Source organism: Hyla sarda, unplaced genomic scaffold (genome assembly GCF_029499605.1).
Source record: "Hyla sarda isolate aHylSar1 unplaced genomic scaffold, aHylSar1.hap1 scaffold_388, whole genome shotgun sequence".
Lineage (NCBI taxonomy): Eukaryota > Metazoa > Chordata > Amphibia > Anura > Hylidae > Hyla > Hyla sarda.
In genome coordinates, this window is record NW_026610407.1 from 73,242 (window position 1) to 95,383 (window position 22,142).

Here is a 22,142-nt window from a genome sequence, read left to right on the forward strand (position 1 = left end):
AAGATATAAGATTCTCCTCTGATCTCCTGCTACAAGAATCTGCAGAGAATAACACACATTTTATTTTAACCCCTTAACAACTCAGGAAATTGAAGCTTTCCTCTGAGAGCCAAAACTCTTATTTTGCCATAACATTTTTTCCTTCATTCACTGTGCGCTACAATTATTTCTCAGGTGAATACGATCACAATACTCAGTTTGCATAGTTTTTGTTACACTTTACTACTTTGTAACCCCTTAAAGGGGCACTCCACTGCTCCAGTGTTCAAAACATTTTGTTATGAACGCTGGGCTTGGGCTGCAGGTGTAGTGACGTCACAGTCACACCCCATCAATGTAAGTCTATTGGAGGGGGCAAGCTGCGGGGGGGGGGGGGGTGAATGTGGGCGGGGCGGTGATGTGTGCCATCACGAATGCTGGGATTCAAAGAATGCTGGGAGTGGCAGTTACCAACTACAACACCCAGCATGCCCTCATACAGCCTATACCTCTGCAGCAGACCCAAAACTGCGACTACCAGCATGTTGCACCATTACTTTTACTATACTAGTATATGGTGAAACATGCTGGGAGTAGTTTTGGGTTGTATCAGCTGCAGCGCCATAGGCCGCATCAGAGCATGCTGGGTGATGTAGTTAAATACTTCATCTCCCAGCATTCCTTGACACAGCCTCTGGCTTTGCAGCCGACCCGAAACTACAACTCCCAGCATGTTGTACCAGGACCTATACTACTATATAGTGCAGCATGCTGGGAGTTGTAGTTTTGCAGCAGGCAGAGAGCCTTAGGTTTCGGATCACTAATTTATAGCATAAAAAGTAATAAATAAAATATTTTTTTTAAAGAATAGAAACAGATGTGAAATAGCCCCTCCCCTAATAAAAGTTTGATTACACCCCCCCCCCCCTTTTTGGAATAAAATAATGTAAACAAAAATAAATTAACATATTTGGTGTAAATATCCGAACTATTATAATATAATGTTGTTAATTATACCGCACAGTGAATGGCGCAAATGTAAAAAATAGAGAAAAAAAAGTATAAAAAGCAAAACAAAAGAACAATCTATACAAAAACTACAAATCACGGTGCAAATAAAAACGATCCCTCATAAAGGAAAATAAAGTGTTATGGGGGCAGAAATATTACAAAAAAATTACAAAAAGTTATAATACAATATAATACAATAATAATATAATCCAATAATACAAAACCTATATATATTGGGAATCGATGTCATTGTTTGGACACAATATAGATGACGTCATTTGTACCGAAAAGTGCTCTGCATAAGAATGGAAGCCACAAATGATGTATTATTTTGTTTTTGATCTATCTACTTACCACCAGTACCTACCTACACCATCTACCTACCAACACTATCTACCTACCGCCATTATCTGCCTTCATACTGACATTATCTACACTATTTAGGGCACTGAGGGTAGGAAAGAATTGGGAAATGTGCTGGAAACGTGCGGTGCCTAACTTGTTTCTCCGGCAGATTCTGTGGGGACAAAAAGGAAAGAGAACGACTTCAGGAAGACGCCCCCTGTGATTCACTACATGTAACTGCACTGTAATCACTTATATGGTCTGCAGCGCCTGTGTAGAGCCGGGGGCACTGTATGGGGGGATATTAGTCTGTGTACAGGGGTATTATTCAGTATCAGTATGGCAGTATTATCCCGTCACTATATGGTGGTAATGGTGGTGGTCATGATGTGGTGCAATTATTCATCCCTTTTATTCCTTTATCACCACAAAATCCTGATGTCCTGATCAGCTGAGAGGACGTGGGAGGGCCCTTACCTGCCTCCTCGCCGTCTGATCAGTGTTCTATTGCTCCAAGACTGAAGCAGTAGAGCACTGATAACAATGATCAATGTTATGGCATAGCACTGATCAGTATATACAATCAGAAGATTACAGGTAATAGTCCCCTATGGGGGCTAAAGAAAAAAGTGTAAAAAAAAGATGTTAAATTAATAAATGTGAATAAGCCCCTCCCCTAATAAAAAAGTTTGAAAAGTTTTTTAAAGTAGTAAAATAAAATAAAACCTATATACTTTGGGTATCCTTGTAACCGTCTGGACCAACAGAATAAAGATAAGGTGTTATTTTTACCGAAAAGTTCACTGCCTAAAAACGGAAGCCCTACAAAGTGGCAAATTGGCGATTTTTTATTTTATTTCACCCCACAAACAATTTTTTTTGTTTCGCCGCAGATTATGTTATAAAATAATTGCTGTCCTTGACATCAATCATTTTACCCAAAAATCTATGGCGAAAACAAGAAAAAAAATATTTGTGGGACAAAATAAAAAAACGAAACAATGCCATTTTGCATGGGAGGTGAGGGGGGCATGAAAGGCGAGGTGACAATCTGACAGAAGGCCTCCTCAAGGGGTTCCGAAATGGTGATCTCTCTCTCTCTCTCGGAACCTAGTGTCTATTAAGAAGGTGAAAGACAAAAGCTCTTTGAGATCTCTGGCCACAATCTCATCTTGTATAATATCGGAGAGTCCAGGAGAGAACGTGACCACCAGCGCTTCCTTATCCCAGCACACTTCTGCTGCTACAATACACAACTCTATTGAATTCTTGGCCACAGTTCTCGTCCCCTGTTACATGGACATGAGCTGCTCTGCCGCAGAGGGAGAACGGACAGGGAGATTAAAGGGGTACTCCACTGCCCCAGCGGTCAGAACATTTAGTTCCAAACGCTGGGTGTGGGCTGCGGGGGTCATGATGTCACACCATGCCTCCTCAGTGCAAGTCTATGGGAGCGGGTGTGATGGCCTCGTACACATAGGGATATTTCTTGTCCATATTCCAGCTGTAGTATCACATTAGTTTACATTTTGGGTGAATAGAAGAATATACAGCAAGAAACAGGACAGAGAGATTAAATAATTCTACACAATTATTACAGTCTCTATATTAAGTTGTTACTACTCACCTGGGTGGTTACTTGTAGGAATGTCCTCCTTATACTGCTCATCACTGCTCACATCTGTCTCTTCTTCCTTCATATCAGTAGCATTAATATTATCCAGATCTTTTCCTGTCAGAATGTTCTCCTTATACTGCTCATCACCGCTCACATCAGTTTTTTCTTCTTCCTTTATGTCTGTAGCATTAATATAGATCAGATCTTTCCCTGCAGGAATGTCCTCCTTATACTGCTCATTACCGCTCACATCAGTCTCTTCTTCTTCCTTTATGTCTGTAGCATTAATATAGATCATATCTTTCCCTGTAGGAATGTCCTCCTTATACTGCTCATCACCGCTCATATCTGTCTCTTGTTCTTCCTTTATGCCTGTAGTATAAATATCGATCAGATATTTCCCTGCAGTAATATCCTCCTTATGCTGCTCATCACCGCTCACATCTGTCTCTTCTTCTTCCTTTATGTCTGTAGCATTAATATAGATGAGATCATGCTCTGTAGAAATGTCCTCCTTATACTGCTCATCACTGCTCACATATGTCTCTTCTTCTTCCTTAATGTCTGTAGCATTAATATAGATCAGATCTTTCCCTGTGGTAATATCCTCCATATTCTGTTCATCAAGAGGACAGGGACACCTCTCTGGTGCTGTTCTCTTACTGGATCTGACTGTAGGGAACACATACAGAGACTGAATTCATTCTTTACATACAAATAATGAGAGGACGTGTGTATATAGTCATGTCTATTACCTGGTGATGTGAGGGGCTGCTGATCCTCCATCATGACCTGATCCTTGTACTGATCCTTGTGTCCTTCTACATACTCCCACTCCTCCATGGAGAAATAGACCGCCACGTCCTGACACCTTATAGGAACCTGTATTGTGAATAAACATTTAATTCTATACAATTCCAGGATGTTATATGGAGACATTTGAGGGGATATTCCTGCACATGATTTATCTTCTTGCTCTCGGATGATGAGGTGAATACTTGTCGGGGCAGATCCTCTATATTATGGTCACATGTCCCGAACTGACCGCAAGTCTGATGATCCAGCTGTCAGTTCAGGTCATTATACCCAAAGCTCCCGTCCCATGGAGTGTAAGGAGTTAAGTGATATTTCATAGTATCACTGCTCCCCTCCCCCGGGACTATATAGATGGCTGCTTACTGTCTGGCCCCTAAGGATAGAATTGGCAGTGCTGTGCGCCACTTAAAGGGAACCAATCATCAGATTTTACCCTATATAATGCTTGGCAAAGCATTATATAGGGTAAAATCTTTATTTTCGCCATTCCCGGGGGATGCTCCTGCCCCCAGGAATGGTGAAGATATGAAGTTATAAACTAGTCACCACCGCCGCCGTAAGTAGTCACTTGGGCGGGGAGCTCTTCTCACCTACTCCCGTTCTTCGGCCGGGAGCGACGCCCCCTCCGCTTGATTGACGGGCCGCGTCATCACTCAGCTCCGTCTGTTCAGTGAGCGGAACGATGACGCGGCCCGTCAATCAAGCGGAAGGGGCGTCGCTGCCGGCGGAAGAACGGGAGTAGGGGAGAAGACCTCCCCGCCCAAGTGACTACTTACGGCGGCGGCGGTGACTAGTTTATAACTTCATATCTTCACCATCCCTGGAGGCAGGAGCATCCCCCGGGAATGGTGAAAATAAAGATTTTACCCTATATAACGCTTTGCAGAGCGTTATATAGGGTAAAATCTGATGATTGGTTCCCTTTAACCCTAGCTAGACTGGTTGATGTTATCCCAGCGAGTAGAAGGGACAATAAGCAGCTATCTGTATAGTGTGTGGCCCCAGAAATGTTAAGTGGCAATGCATGACCACCATTTAACTCCTTCATGGCTGACTGGGCAGGAGGTATATAATGTATAGCCATGGGCCCAGCTCCGGAACAGGAGACGCATCCAATCTGACATATCTTCTGCTCTTGTGCAGGAAACCCCTTTCAGAGCAGGGACTCCTGTCATTAAAGTGATAAGATTTGGAGGGGAGGGAGGCTGCTGCCAGTCTATGAAGCACAGTCAGGAGTTCAGCACGATTCATAGTCCCTAGGACCTACCTGCTATCAGCATCTGGGACTCATTGCTAATGCCGGACATCACCAATGCCAAAAATCTATTTCCGGTAGCTCAGTGGAGCTGATAAGAACACCCACAGTGAAATAGCGGGGTCCTGGTCAGCTGAGAGAACGGGTGGAGGTCCCTAACCTCGCTCCACGCTGTCTGAACGACGCTCCAATCCTGCAGGCAGCCTCAGCATCACAGCATTGATCAGTGTATGTAATCTATAGATTCCATGTAATAGTCTACTACAGGGACTAAAAAACTGGGAATAAGGTAAAAAGAACATTAACTTAATGTGAATAAGCCCCTCCCCTAATAAACGATTGAATCTTCCCCATTTACCATTTTATTTCTCTTAAATGAAATAATGTAAATAAAAATAAACCTAAACATATGTGTAACCGCACGGTCAATGGCGTAAACGTAAAAAAATAAAACTTCATGGGCCAAAAAAAAAATTCTTAAAAAGCGATCAAAGAGTCTCATCAAAACTAAAGTGTTTCCGATAAAAATTACAGATCACGACGCAAAAACTGACTTTCATACATCCCTGTATACGGAATAATAAGAGAGTTATAGGGGACAAGGTAGGACGATCTGATACAGACTCATTATTGTACAAAAAGTTAGAACTTTTTTTATATTTTAAAAGTGTTAAAATAAAATCTATATAAATCATTTATCATTGTAATCGTTTGGACCTACAGAATAAAGAGAATTATAACCGTAATGTGCACTGCGTCCAAACAGAAGACCCCAAATTTTTTAAATTGCTTTTATTTTCTTTTTCACCCCACAAATAATATTATTTTGTCCCTTGTTGTAGATTTTGCAGTAAAATGAGTGATGTCATTACAAAGTACAAATCAGGGGTGAAAACAACAACAAGAACAAGAAGCCTCATATGGGTTTGTAAAGAGGAAATTACAATCATTATGGCTATTAGAAGGCGAGGAGGAAAAATAAAATAACACAAAAATGAGAAATCGCTGTGTCCTTAAGGGGTTAAAACTCAAACCTACCGGGTCCTGAAGGGGTTAATAGAACAAAAACCATCAGACAGCCTCCACATGTGACCACACACATACCTCCACCTGCAGACTGTACGGGAGCCGCTTATAGGACCTGCGATGATGTCACCGTCATGTGATCAGTCACATGGAGGAGTCACATGATCAGGGGCTGCTGCTCTAGGCTCATCTGCTCAGTGTATGCAGGACTCATATGTCACATGACCATTGTCACAGGTCCTTCAATCACAATCTCTTCTATCCTGCACTGCTGAGCTCCGCCCACTCCTGTCACATGATCCTACCCACAGGTCCTTCAGCCACAGTCGCATCTAAACTGCTAAACTTCCCCCCAAATGTACTGGTCACATGATTGTGACATCATCACAGATCCTACACCTCCAGCATGTAGCAGATACAGAGCAGGTCCTGGTGGGGCAGTCACTGCTGTTGTGTGTGAAGATCTCTCAGAGCAGCAGCCCCTGATCATGTGACTCCTCCTCCATGTGACTGATCACATGACGGTGACATCATCGCAGGTCCTGTAAGCACACGGCTCCTCTACAGATACAGGTATGTGTGTGCGGTCACCATCAGATCAGGATTATTGGGGATGTTTATTATTAACCCTTAAGGACACGATGTATATTTACATTCTGTGCCCCATATGGGACTTTGAGGTGAGCTCAGGAGCTATAAGCAGCCAGGACTCACCACTAATGACGCTCATCGCCATTAACCCTTTAGATTCCATGATCAGCCACTTCTTCCATACAGGACTATGTAAGCATCAGGTTTTTTAAGTTTCTCCCGCGCCCCTATTATTACTTAAGACAGTGTTTCCAAACCAGCGTGCCTCCAGCTGTTGTGAAACTACAACTCCCAGCATGCCCTGACAGCCAAATGCTGTAACAGCTGGAGGCACCCTGCTTGGGAAACACTGACTCCGGTGGTGGCCCAGACCCTGCGTGTGTAACGGTATATGATGCTCGGCCTCTGCTGCAGGTAATAGCAGGTTCTTCCGGGGGGACATATCACAATTCACATAAAATCCTGATGTAATTGTGATGTATATTGTGCCCCCTAGTGGACACATTTCAGTATTCTTCATTGGACAATGTCATATTGAATCCCTCTATTCTTCTCCCTGCTCTGATGAAGACGTTCTGAATACACCGCAGCCTCAGAGATTAGGAGAAATGGATTCACAACGTCTTCAGCAGAGCAGGGAGAGCGACCTCAGAAGACCTGGAGGACCAGAGCGCCACCACTGGACGGGAGTGCGCTCTAGTCTCTTATTTTACAGCCCTCGGACAATGGATTTTGTTTTATAGAGAAATCTGAAAACTTATATAATGTCTCCTCAGATGTTTCCCCAGATTATCTCCAGGAAATGGATTTTATTTCTCCATAGAATCTGGTGCGGTTTATCATCGTCTCCTCTTCTTCCCTTCAGGTTTCTCCAATCCAGGATCCTCTGCTGATATCTTCTATATAAGAGAATTCTCCTGGATGACCCATCAACCATGGAGAGAGACAGGAACAAGATGGCCGACAGGATCATAAACCTCACCCTACAGATACTCTTCCGGCTTACTGGAGAGGTGAGGGATTCTGGGAGTGATGTCACATGACCTAATTCTTATCTATGTAATAACAGATGGATATGACTGGAGAGGTGAGGGATTCTGGGAGTGATGTCACATGACCTAATTCTTATCTATGTAATAACAGATGGATATGACTGGAGAGGTGAGGGATTCTGGGAGTGATGTCACATGACCTCATTCTTATCTATGTAATAACAGATCGATATGACTGGAGAGGTGAGGGATTCTGGGAGTGATGTCACATGACCTCATTCTTATCTATGTAATAACAGATGGATATGACTGGAGAGGTGAGGGATTCTGGGAGTGATGTCACATGACCTCATTCTTATCTATGTAATAACAGATGGATATGACTGGAGAGGTGAGGGATGCTGGGAGTGATGTCACATGACCTCATTCTTATCTATGTAATAACAGATGGATATGACTGGAGAGGTGAGGGATTCTGGGAGTAATGTCACATGACCTCATTCTTATCTATGTAATAACAGATGGATATGACTGGAGAGGTGAGGGATTCTGGGAGTGATGTCACATGACCTCATTCTTATCTATATAATAACAGATGGATATGACTGGAGAGGTGAGGGATTCTGGGAGTGATGTCACATGACCTCATTCTTATCTATGTAATAACAGAAGGATATGACTGGAGAGATGAGGGATTCTGGGAGTGATGTCACATGACCACATTCTTATCTATGTAATAACAGATGGATATGACTGGAGAGGTGAAGGATTCTGGGAGTGATGTCACATGACCTCATTCTTATCTATGTAATAACAGATGGATATGACTGGAGAGGTGAGGGGTTCTGGGAGTGATGTCACATGACCTCATTCTTATCTATGTAATAACAGATGGATATGACTGGAGAGGTGAGGGATTCTGGGAATATATGTAGTGATATTAATGTGTCTCTCCATACACAGGATTACACAGTAGTGAAGAAGTCCTCTAGTGGACGCTGTTGGGCCCCTGTATGTGAAGGATGGGGAAGAACCCTTAGCCCAATCCCGGGGCCCCCAACTCACTCCCTGATACATGAGGAAATGGATGAACAGAAGATCCGAGAACTTATCAACAAGATGATGGAACTGCTTACTGGAGAGGTGACACTGCTCGGACATTATACAGTAATGGAGGGGTCTGGTGATGACTGGAGAGGTGACACTGCTGGGACATTATACAGTAATGGAGGGGTCTGGTGATGACTGGAGAGGTGACACTGCTGGGACATTATACAGTAATGGAGGGGTCTGGTGATGACTGGAGATGTGACACTGCTGGGACATTATACAGTAATGGAAGGGTCTGGTGATGACTGGAGAGGTGACACTGCTGGGACATTATACAGTAATGGAGGGGTCTGGTGATGACTGGAGAGGTGACACTGCTGGGACATTCTACAATAATGGAGGGGTCTGGTGATGATTAGAGAGGTGACACTGCTGGGACATTATACAGTAATGGAGGGGTCTGGTGATGACTGGAAAGGTGACACTGCTGGGACATTATACAGTAATGGAGGGGTCTGGTGATGACTGGAGAGATGACACTGTTGGGACATTATACAGTAATGGAGGGGTCTGGTGATGACTGGAGAGGTGACACTGCTGGGACATTCTACAATAATGGAGGGGTCTGGTGATGATTAGAGAGGTGACACTGCTGGGACATTATACAGTAATGGAGGGGTCTTGTGATGACTGGAAAGGTGACACTGCTGGGACATTATACAGTAATGGAGGGGTCTGGTGATGACTGGAGAGATGACACTGTTGGGACATTATACAGTAATGGAGGGGTCTGGTGATGACTGGAGAGGTGACACTGCTGGGACATTATACAGTAATGGAGGGGTCTGGTGATGACTGGAGAGGTGACACTGCTGGGACATTCTACAATAATGGAGGGGTCTGGTGATGATTAGAGAGGTGACACTGCTGGGACATTATACAGTAATGGAGGGGTCTGGTGATGACTGGAGAGGTGACACTGCTGGGACATTATACAGTAATGGAGGGGTCTGGTGATGACTGGAGAGGTGACCCTGCTGGGACATTATACAGTAATGGTGGGGTCTGGTGATGACTGGAGAGGTGACCCTGCTGGGACATTATATAGTAATGGAGGGGTCTGGTGATGACTGGAGAGGTGACACTGCTGGGACATTATACAGTAATAGAGGGGTCTGGTGATGACTGGAGAGGTGACACTGCTGGGACATTATACAGTAATGGAGGGGTCTGGTGATGACTGGAGAGGTGACACTGCTGGGACATTATACAGTAATGGAGGGGTCTAGTGATGACTGGAGAGGTGACACTGCTGGGACATTATACAGTAATGGAGGGGTCTGGTGATGACTGGAGAGGTGACACTGCTGGGACATTATACAGTAATGGAGGGGTCTGGTGATGACTGGAGAGGTGACACTGCTGGGAATGCTGGGACATTATACAGTAATGGAGGAGTCTGATGACTGGAGAGGTGACACTGCTGGGAATGCTGGGACATTATACAGTAATGGAGGGGTCTGGTGATGACTGGAGAGGTGACACTGCTGGGACATTATACAGTAATGGAGGGGTCTGGTGATGACTGGAGAGGTGACACTGCTGGGACATTATACAGTAATGGAGGGGTCTGGTGATGACTGGAGAGGTGACACTGCTAGGACATTATACAGTAATGGAGGGGTCTGGTGATGACTGGAGAGGTGACACTGCTGGGACATTATACAGTAATGGAGGGGTCTGGTGATGACTGGAGAGGTGACCCTGCTGGGACATCATACAGTAATGGAGGGGTCTGGTGATGACTGGAGAGGTGACACTGCTGGGACATTATACAGTAATGGTGGGGTCTGGTGATGACTAGAGAGGTGACACTGCTGGGACATTATACAGTAATGGAGGGGTCTGGTGATGACTGGAGAGGTGACACTGCTGGGACATTATACAGTAATGGAGGGGTCTGGTGATGACTGGAGAGGTGACACTGCTGGGACATTATACAGTAATGGAGGGGTCTGGTGATGACTGGAGAGGTGACACTGCTGGGACATTATAAAGTAATGGAGGAGACTGGTGATGACTGGAGAGGTGACACTGCTGGGACATTATACAGTAATGGAGGGGTCTGGTGATGATTGGAGAGGTGACACTGCTGGGACATTATACAGTAATGGAGGGGTCTGGTGATGACTGGAGAGGTGACACTGCTGGGAATGCTGGGACATTATACAGTAATGGAGGGGTCTGGTGATGACTGTAGAGGTGACACTGCTGGGACATTATACAGTAATGGAGAGGTCTGGGGATGACTGGAGAGGTGACACTGCTAGGACATTATACAGTAATGGAGGGGTCTGGTGATGACTGGAGAGGTGACACTGCTGGGACATTATACAGTAATGGAGGGGTCTGGTGATGACTGGAGAGGTGACACTGCTGGGACATTATACAGTAATGGAGGGGTCTGGTGATGATTGGAGAGGTGACACTGCTGGGACATTATACAGTAATGGAGGGGTCTGGTGATGACTGGAGAGGTGACACTGCTGGGAATGCTGGGACATTATACAGTAATGGAGGGGTCTGGTGATTGGAGAGGTGACACTGCTGGGACATTATACAGTAATGGAGAGGTCTGGGGATGACTGGAGAGGTGACACTGCTAGGACATTATACAGTAATGGAGGGGTCTGGTGATAACTGAGAGGTGACCCTGCTGGGACATTATACAGTAATGGAGGGGTCTGGTGATAACTGGAGAGGTGACCCTGCTGGGACATTATACAGTAATGGAGGGGTCTGGTGATGACTGGAGAGGTGACACTGCTGGGACATTATACAGTAATGGAGGGGTCTGGTGATAACTGGAGAGGTGACACTGCTGGGACATTATACAGTAATGGAGGGGTCTGGTGATGACTGGAGAGGTGACACTGCTGGGACATTATACAGTAATGGAGGGGTCTGGTGATGACTGGAGAGGTGACACTGCTGGGACATTATACAGTAATGGAGGGGTCTGGTGATGACTGGAGAGGTGACACTGCTGGGACATTATACAGTAATGGAGGGGTCTGGTGATGATTGGAGAGGTGACACTGCTGGGACATTATACAGTAATGGAGGGGTCTGGTGATGACTGGAGAGGTGACACTGCTGGGACATTATACAGTAATGGAGGAGTCTGGTGATGACTGGAGAGGTGACCCTGCTGGGACATTATACAGTAATGGAGGGGTCTGGTGATGACTGGAGAGGTGACACTGCTGGGACATTATACAGTAATGGAGGGGTCTGGTTATGACTGGAGAGGTGACACTGCTGGGACATTATACAGTAATGGAGGGGTCTGGTGATGACTGGAGAGGTGACACTGCTGGGACATTATACAGTAATGGAGGGGTCTGGTGATGACTGGAGAGGTGACACTGCTGGGACATTATACAGTAATGGAGGGGTCTGGTGATGACTGGAGAGGTGACACTGCTGGGAATGCTGGGACATTATACAGTAATGGAGGGGTCTGGTGATGACTGGAGAGGTGACACTGCTGGGACATTATACAGTAATGGAGGGGTCTGGTGATGACTGGAGAGGTGACACTGCTGGGAATGCTGGGACATTATACAGTAATGGAGGGGTCTGGTGATGACTGGAGAGGTGACACTGCTGGGACATTATACAGTAATGGAGGGGTCTGGTGATGACTGGAGAGGTGACACTGCTGGGACATTATACAGTAATGAAGGGGTCTGGTGATGATTGGAGAGGTGACACTGCTGGGACATTATACAGTAATGGAGGGGTCTGGTGATGACTGGAGAGGTGACACTGCTGGGACATTATACAGTAATGGAGGGGTCTGGTGATGACTTTAGAGGTGACACTGCTGGACATTATACAGTAATGGAGGGGTCTGGTGATGACTGGAGAGGTGACACTGCTGGGAATGCTGGGACATTATACAGTAATGGAGGGGTCTGGTGATGACTGGAGAGGTGACACTGCTGGGACATTATACAGTAATGGAGGGGTCTGGTGATGACTGGAGAGGTGACACTGCTGGGAATGCTGGGACATTATACAGTAACACCACTGGAGGGGTCGGGGTGATGACTGTATCATTATGTGTCAGGTTCCTATAAGGTGTCAGGACGTGGCGGTCTATTTCTCCATGGAGGAGTGGGAGTATGTAGAAGGACACAAGGATCAGTACAAGGATCAGGTCATGATGGAGGATCAGCAGCCCCTCACATCACCAGGTAATAGACATGACTATATACACACGTCCTCTCATTATTTGTATGTAAAGAATGAATTCAGTCTCTATATGTGTTCCCTACAGTCAGATCCAGTAAGAGAACAGCACCAGAGAGGTGTCCCCGTCCTCTTCTTCCACAGGATGATCAGGTAGATGGAGATATTCCCTATGATCTGTAGAAGGGCTGTGAAGCTCTTGTGGTCAGTCCCCTCACCCTCCATGACTCCTCATCTCCTGCTCATCTATAACATCCCACGTGACTTCTCCTACTGTCTGATGACGTTTACTATATTTCTTCCAAATCTTATGAATTAGGGTGAAGATCCGAACAATATTAATGTTCCAGAGTCAGATGTGAGCGGTGATGAGCAGTATAAGGAGGACATTCCTACAGGGAAAGAAAATGCTACAGACGTAAAGGAAGAAGAAGAGACAGATGTGAGCGGTGATGAGCAGTATAAGGAGGAGATTCCTACAGGGAAAGAAAATGTTATAGACGTAAAGGAAGAAGAAGAGACAGATGTGAGCGGTGATGAGCAGTATAAGGAGGACATTCCTACAGGGAAAGAAAATGCTACAGACGTAAAGGAAGAAAAAGAGACAGATGTGAGCGGTGATGAGCAGTATAAGGAGGACATTCCTACAGGGAAAGAAAATGCTACAGACGTAAAGGAAGAAGAAGAGACAGATGTGAGCGGTGATGAGCAGTATAAGGAGGACATTACTACAGGTAAAGAAAATGCTACAGACGTAAAGGAAGAAGAAGAGACAGATGTGAGCGGTGATGAGCAGTATAAGGAGGAGATTCCTACAGGGAAAGAAAATGTTATAGACGTAAAGGAAGAAGAAGAGACAGAAGTGAGCGGTGATGAGCAGTATAAGGAGGACATTCCTACAAGTAACCTCTCTGGTGAGTATTACCTACTAAATGCAGAGAAGAGTCTCGGCCCGGTGCACGAAGTACTAGGGTGGGGGGGAGGGTGATTGGGCCTCTAAACACCAGAAATGCCCAGCAAAACAGTTTAAATCCTGCAGCCATTAGTGAATGCAGCATTCAAAAGGTTAAATGAAAACCAGCACCGGATTGGTCTTCCATGTCGGTCTTTACCCTCAGATCTCTAGCTCTGCCCATACTTCCTCACCCGACCCATGATGTAAACGTATGTCTTCGGTTGTGAACGAGTTAAAGGGGTACTCCGGTGGAAAACTTTTTTTTTTTTTTTTTTAAATCAACTGGTACCAGAAAGTTATACAGAGTTGTAAATAATTTCTATTAAAAACTCTTCCAGTACTTATTAGCTGCTGAATACTACAGAGGAAATTCTTTTCTTTTTGGAACACAGTGCTCTCTGCTGACATCACGACCACAGTGCTCTCTGCTGACACCTCTGTTCATTTTAGGAACTGTCCAGAGCAGGATATGTTTTCTATGGGGATTTTCTCCTACACTGGACAGTTCTTAAAATGGACAGAGATGTCAGCAGAGAGCACTGTGGTCGTGATGTCAGCAGAGAGCTCTGTGTTCCAAAAAGAAAAGAATTTCCTCTGTAGTATTCAGCAGCTAATAAGTACTGGAAGGATTACGATTTTTTTATTGAAGTAATTTACAAATCTGTTTAACTTTCTGGCACCAGTTGATATAATAAAAAAGTTTTTCACCTGAGTACCCCTTTAAGGGAGGACCCTGTAGTAGAATTTCAAGAAGAATCGTAATTTATTAGGGAAAGGTGAAGGGTCGGGTGTTTATTACCTCAAAACATTGAGAATATTAGAGATTGAACAATACCCCGAACCCCTTATAATGCAAAAACAACAATTTCCGCCTCCTAATTTCCCTGTAAACACGAGTGCGATGTCCTGTAATCGAGACTGAATCCCCGCAAATCCATCACTTCTCAAAAATTACAGCGCAACGTGTCAACGTTTGTTCTTTTTGGTGTTTGTGATGTAGTGTGATGTTTTTATTTCCACAAAATTTCGTGGCGCAACAAGTTTTTACTATGTCCCCCGTTATTTTTGATTCCACTTTTGTTGCCGATGATTTTACATGGTGCGTGTATCTTTACTGACCACAGGTTTAGATACATTGTATATAGTGACCGGGGGGGGGGGGGGGGGGGGCGGAGACTTTCTGGATACATTGTATATTGTGACTGGGGGGGGGGGGGAGGAAGTGTAAATAATAAAATCTGTGTTATTCTCTGCAGATTCTTGTACCAGGAGATCAGAGGAGAATCTTATATCTTCAGATTATAAAGCAGATGATGATATCACACAAGATACATATGAAGAACATTCCATTATCCCAGATACACCCTCAGCCCTTCACAGCCAAGATCTGTCATCTCATCCTTATATACAGGTCCTGTCTTCTCAGTCATCACAGGATGTTCAGCAAAAAGAAGGTCTGAGAAGGGGTGTTGGACATCAACGAGCTCATACAGGAAAGAAACCATATTCATGTTCAGAATGTGGGAAATGTTTTACCCAAAAATCTAATCTTGTTAAACATAAGAGAAATCACACAGGGGAGAAACCATTTTCATGTCCAGAATGTGGAAAGTGTTTTACCCATAAATCAAATCTTGTTAAACATAAGAAAATTCACACAGGAGAGAAGCCCTTTTCATGTTTAGCATGTGGTAAATGTTTTACTCAGCAATCACATGTTGTTGTACATCAGAGAACTCACACAGGAGAAAAGCCATTTTCATGTTCAGAATGTGAGAAATCTTTTGCTTGCAAATCACATCTTGTTCAGCATCAAAAAAATCACACAGGAGAGAAGCCAATTCCATGTTCAGAATGTGGAAAATGCTTTACTTGGAAATCAGATCTTGTTAAACATCAGAGAACTCACACAGGGGAGAAGCCATTTCCGTGTCCAGAATGTGGAAAATGCTTTACTCGGAAATCGGATATTGTTAAACATCAGAAAATTCACACAGGGGTGAAGCCGTATTCATGTTCAGAATGTGGCAAATGTTTTACTCAAAATTATCATCTTGCTGAACATCAGAGAACTCACACAGGAGAGAAGCCATTTCCGTGTTCAGAATGTGGAAAATGCTTTACCTGGAAATCGGATCTTGTTAAACATCAGAAAACTCACACGGGAGAAGCCGTATTCATGTTCAGAATGTGGGAAATGTTTTACTCGGAAAGCAACTCTTCTTATACACCAAAGAGCTCACACTGGAAAGTAACCTTCCAACTTGTCAAATAGTACAAATACTACGACCATTGCAGTCAGAGTCACAAGAAAGAGTAATAAACTAATATTGAAAAAGTATGAGTGTTCCCAAAAAAATACTCAACCAAGTACTAGAATATTGTACCCTAATGTATATATATATACACCCTGTTCCAAATTATTATGAACATTCCTATTTAAGTGTCACAAAGATTAAATATTTAGTTTTTCAGTGTAACTTACGGATACATTGGCCGGCGTTTATCATTCTAGATGTGAGGCTAGGTTTCCACTTGGTTCTTTTTGTACACCTAAAAAAACGCCAGAAAAACTGCCGCAGGTTTTTCCTTAGTTTTGGCAATTTTTCTGGTGTTTTTCCTGGTGTGTGGAAACAGCCAAATTTGTACCCTGTTGCAGTTTTTTCACTGTCTTCTGGGTACTACTCTATGGGTCGGATGCTGAGTGTAAAGAGATGAGGAAGGATATATAACGTCACTACTCACCTCCCCCGCCGTATAGTATACAGGGGGGCATAGTGTACCCGTATATACTATACAGGAGCCGGGAATCCTGTCACCAGACTGACTCCCTACTCCTATAGTCCCTTTGTGCGGAATACAGAATATACAGCTATCTACAGATAGCTGTATATAGTGTATACAGAACAGGAGATCCACTTACCCTCCTCGCTCCCTGTCCCCGTCGGGTTTGTGTAGCTCCGCCCTATTGATGACATCATTAGGGGGCAGTGCTACAGACGGGAGTTAGACTAGTAAGCCTCTGTTCACATTGTCCTTTTTGTATAATGTGAACAGACCCTTCTGGCAGTGTCTTCCCAGATAGGGAGACTCCAACTGTTACTAAACTACAACTCCCAGCATGCCCAGACAGCCAAAGGCTGTCTAATAGACGGAATTCATTACTAAGCTGGGGCTTAGCCCCAAAAACCGCTGACGCTAACCCCCAATTATTACCCCGGTACCCACCGCCACAGGGGTGCCGGGAAGAGCCGGTACCAACATGCCTGGAGCATTAAAAATGGCTCTCCTGGGCCTAGGCGGTAACAGGCTGGTGTTATTTAGGCTGGGGAGGGCCAGTAACAATGGTCCTCGCCCACCCTGGTAACATCAGGCTGTTGCTGTTTGGTTGGTATTGTGCTGAGAATGAAAATACGGGGAACCCTATGCAGTTTTTTTTTTTTTTTTCATTTATTTATGGGAGAAAAAAAAAAGCATAGGGTTTTCTGCATATTCAGTATCAGCCAGATACCAACAAAGCAGCAACAGCCTGACATTACCAGGGTGGGTGAGGACCATTGTTACTGGCCCTCCCCAGCCTAAATAATGCCAGCCTGTTACCGCCTAGGCCCAGGAGCGCCATCTTTGACGCTCTAAGCCTGTTGGTACCGGCTCTTCCTGGCACCCCTGTGGCGGTGGATACAGGGGTAATAATTGGGGGTTAGCGCTAGCTGTTTTTGGGGCAAAGGCTAAGCCCTGGCTTAGTAATGGAGTCCGTCAATAAGACCGGCTTCCACTGCTAAGCCTGAAAATTCTATAAAAAAAACAAAAACACAACACATTGGAAAAATTATTTTATTTTAAAAAACATTCCCCCACAGGCCATCGAATCCGTCGTAATCCTCTGCATACACGGATATGAAACGAGAAGAAAAAAAAACACAAAAAAATGGGTTAGGACATTTTTTGCACTCTCTGCAGGGGAGAGCGCCCATAATGCAATGTCTACCTAAACAGTGAGCCTCCAATTGGTGCAAAACTACAGCTCCCAGCATGCCCAGACAGCCTTTGGCTGTCTGGGCATGCTGGGAGTTGTAGTTTAGCAACAGCTGGAGTCTCCCTGTCTGGGTAGACACTGGCAGAAGGGTCTGTTCCCATTATCCAAAATGGACAATGTGAACAGAGCTTCAGACTTACTAGCCTGGATCTCGTCTGTAGCTCCGCCCCTAATTATGTCATCACTAGGGGCGGAGCTACACGTGGGGACTGGACGGAGGTAAGGGGACTTCTCCATCTTCTGTATACACTATATACAGCTATCTGTAGATAGCTGTATATAGTGTATACTGCCCAAAGGGTTAACCTACACTGTCCAGCAGTGTAAGTTAACTCTTTCCTTGCCGGGCTGGCTTAGCGCACAGCTCAGCAAGGGGTTAAGTGAGCCAGCAATGTGTATACTGTATACACATTGCAGGCTCACTGTAAGTTCTTGCTGGGCAGTAGATATACGAAGTATACCTACGGCTCAGCGTCATCTGTTCTCCCGGCTCTGTAGCCTTGAGAACAGCTGATCCCGACAGTCACTTCAGGAGGATCGAAGCGGGTGTCAGGAGGAGTGACATCCGCTGGGATCTGTCCCTTACTGCAGGTACTACTACTCCCAACATGGAGCACACTCTGCTGGGAGCTGTAGTATCTGCATTGACAGACAGATCGCAGCGTCACTCCTCCTGACACCCGCTGTATCCTCCGGTATAATGTATGGATGTGGGCGGCTGCTCTTCTATGGTCCCCTGCACGACCGTATATATACACATATTCCTATTTCCCACAGAGTTGTGATTGGCTGGAACCATCTGACCAATCACAGCTCTGCGGGAAATATGAGTATATATACATGAAGTCTCTCGACAGCTCCAATCTTTGCGCTTGGACCGGCCAGCAGCGCGCCTGGCCCAATGGGAACAGCAAATGAAAAATGGAAATGTCCAGCGCTTTAGGATGCAAAATTCTTCGGCTTTATTAAGTCATAAAAGCATACAGCATAGGGACAAGAACGCCGACGCGTTTTGGATCTGTGCGATCCTTAGTCATGGCCATGACTAAGGATCGCACAGATCCGAAATGCGTCGGCGTTCTTGTCCCTATGCTGTATGCTTTTATGACTTAATAAAGTCGAAGAATTTAGCATTCTAAAGCGCTGGACATTTCCATTTTTCATATGTGTATATATATATATATATATATATATATATATATATATATATATACGTCAGTGCAGGGACCATAGAAGAGCGGCCGCCGCATCTATACATTATACAGGAGGATCACAACGGACCCCGGCGATCTGTCAATTAGTACAGGTAACTACTACTCCTATCATGGAACAGTGTGTTCCATGCTGGGAGTTGTAGTACTACCTAAAAAAAATCTAAAAATAAAATAAAAAGTGAAACACACACACACTACATTTAATGGTACCCTACTAAATTTTAATAAAAAAGGTATCTCCATCACTATTTTGGATCGCTAAAGTCCAAAAAGTAATAAAAACCGCCTGAAAAAACGCCAAATTTAAAACCCACATGGCATTTTTCTTGCCGTTTTTTCACTCCCATAGACTTCTATGGGAGAAAAACGCCAAGATTTTCCCGAAAAAACGCCAAAGGCTCGACAAGAGGTGGTTTTTAAAAAACTGGCAAGGAGCCCAAAAACGTCAAAAGGATAAAAAAAAAAAAAAAAAAGCCAAACTGAAAAACGGCAAGTGGATTTGGCATTTTGCAGTTTACTATTGACTTGCAGCGAACATCTGGCCGCAGCGTTTTTTCACAAAACGTTTTTATTGGCGTTTTTGTAAAAAAAAAACAAGTGGAAACCTAGCCTAATGCTTCTCCAGCTGCTTCTACAACCACAGAGAATGTGACAATGGATGTTTTAAAAACCCTCCAAAACCAAACAGGACCTCAAACTGAGAGCAGGTGGAGGGAGGCTGGTTGTAGACCGGACAATGATGTTTGGAAACATGGGGATGGTCGATTGTGTGCACCCCCAGTCTTGTATCCCATTTTGGCGAGTTTCTCTCATCTCCCTTCCCATGTTTCCAAAGGGGGAATGATTCCTATCACCAACACATTGTGGTTTGCTCCAGGTTTCTCACAGTTGAGTGGTGTAAAAAGTGCATGATCTGTGCCAAGTACAATCCAGGTAAATGACATCTTGTAAAACCTGACTACCCATTCCAGAGACTACAAATAGACCACATCCAGCTGCCCAAATGTGGTGTCTATGGGGGAGATTTATCAAAACCTGTGCAGAGGAAGAGTGGTGCAGTTGCCCATAGCAACCAATCAGATTGCTTCTTTCATTTTCCACAGGCCTCTAAAGAGGCCTGTGGAAAATGAAAGAAGCAATCTGATTGGTTGCTATGGGCAACTGGACCACTCTTCCTCTGCACAGGTTTTGATAAATCTCCCCATATGAGTATGTTCTGGGGTGTGTAGACATGTTCTCCTCTTGGGTGGAGGCGTGGCCTGTTGCTAAGGTGACAGCAAAGAAGCTGATATGTGAGATTGTGTGTAGATATGGCCGACCTGAGACAGTAGAGTCCGACCGAGGGACTCACTTTACAGGACAAGTGTTTGCAGATTAATCTCCGTACTCCGTACCGTCCACAATCATCTGGCAAAGGAGAGAGAGCAAATGGGGATTTGAGAAAACAAAATAGCTAAGATCTGTGAGCAGACAAATCTTACGTGGGTACAAGCCTCACCTTCAGCCCTCTTTGTAATGAGACATTCCCCAAAGGGAAAACATGGCCTTTCACCATTTGAGATTTTGTTTGGCAGACCCCCACTGACAGGTCTATTCTTTCCACAAGAACTACATGGACAGTCCGCGTCCTTACCTGACTATGTCGTCCAGCTGCATATACAACTGACTAACTAGCATGGAACAGTTTTCTCTTCCTTACCAGATCCTGAAGAAGTAACCGGAACTCACCCCCTGCACCCTGGAGACTGGGTGGTGATAAGACGATTTGTGAGGAGACATCTGGAGCCCCGATTTGACGGCCCATACCAGGTGCTACTGACTACACCCACCTCAGTCAAGGGGGAAGGAAGGCCAAAAAAAGGACTAGCACCAAAAGGGTGAGGCCCCAGGGGATGAAGAGGATTGACGGAATCAAAATGCATGTACTGTCCTACGTGGTGTGTTGTGCTTTATATCTTCATGCACAAGTGGAAGGTGGAAAGAAGAAAAATTCAATCTGGCTTCTACATCAGCAGAATATATATATATATATACACGACTGACTGCGGGATCTGTTCTCATATATATATATATATATACACGACTGACTGCTGGATCTGTTCTCATATATATATATACACACACACGACTGACTGCGGGATCTGTTCTCATATATATATATATATATATATACACGACTGACTGCTGGATCTGTTCTCATATATATATATATATACACACACGACTGACTGCGGGATCTGTTCTCATATATATATATATATATATATATATATATATATATATATACACACACGACTGACTGCGGGATCTGTTCTCATATATATATATATATATATATATATATATACACACGACTGACTGCGGGATCTGTTCTCATATATATATATATATATATATATATATATATACACACGACTGACTGCTGGATCTGTTCTCATATATATATATATATACACACACCACTGACTGCGGGATCTGTTCTCATATATATATATATATATATATATATATACACACGACTGACTGCTGGATCTGTTCTCATATATATATATATATACACACACCACTGACTGCGGGATCTGTTCTCATATATATATATATATATATATTTATATATACACACACACGACTGACTGCTGGATCTGTTCTCATATATATATATATATATATATATATATATATATACACGACTGACTGCTGGATCTGTTCTCATATATATATATACACACACACGACTGACTGCGGGATCTGTTCTCATATATATATATATATATATATATATACATGACTGACTGCTGGATCTGTTCTCATATATATACACACACACGACTGACTGCGGGATCTGTTCTCATATATATATATATATACACACGACTGACTGCTGGATCTGTTCTCATATATATATATATATACACATGACTGACTGCGGGATCTGTTCTCATATATATATATATACACACATGACTGACTGCGGGATCTCTTCTCATATATATATAT

At 44.0% G+C, this 22,142-nt stretch overlaps 1 protein-coding gene and 1 pseudogene across 1 annotated transcript in view; one reads left to right on the top strand and one right to left on the bottom strand.

Moving 5' to 3' along the window:
• The window catches only part of LOC130332798 (oocyte zinc finger protein XlCOF7.1-like), a 117,676-nt gene that overhangs the window by 50,735 nt on the left and 44,799 nt on the right, over nucleotides 1-22,142 (bottom strand). The gene's annotated exons all lie outside the window — the stretch shown is intronic.
• The window catches only part of LOC130332799 (zinc finger protein 585A-like), a 105,650-nt pseudogene that overhangs the window by 29,246 nt on the left and 54,262 nt on the right, over nucleotides 1-22,142 (top strand).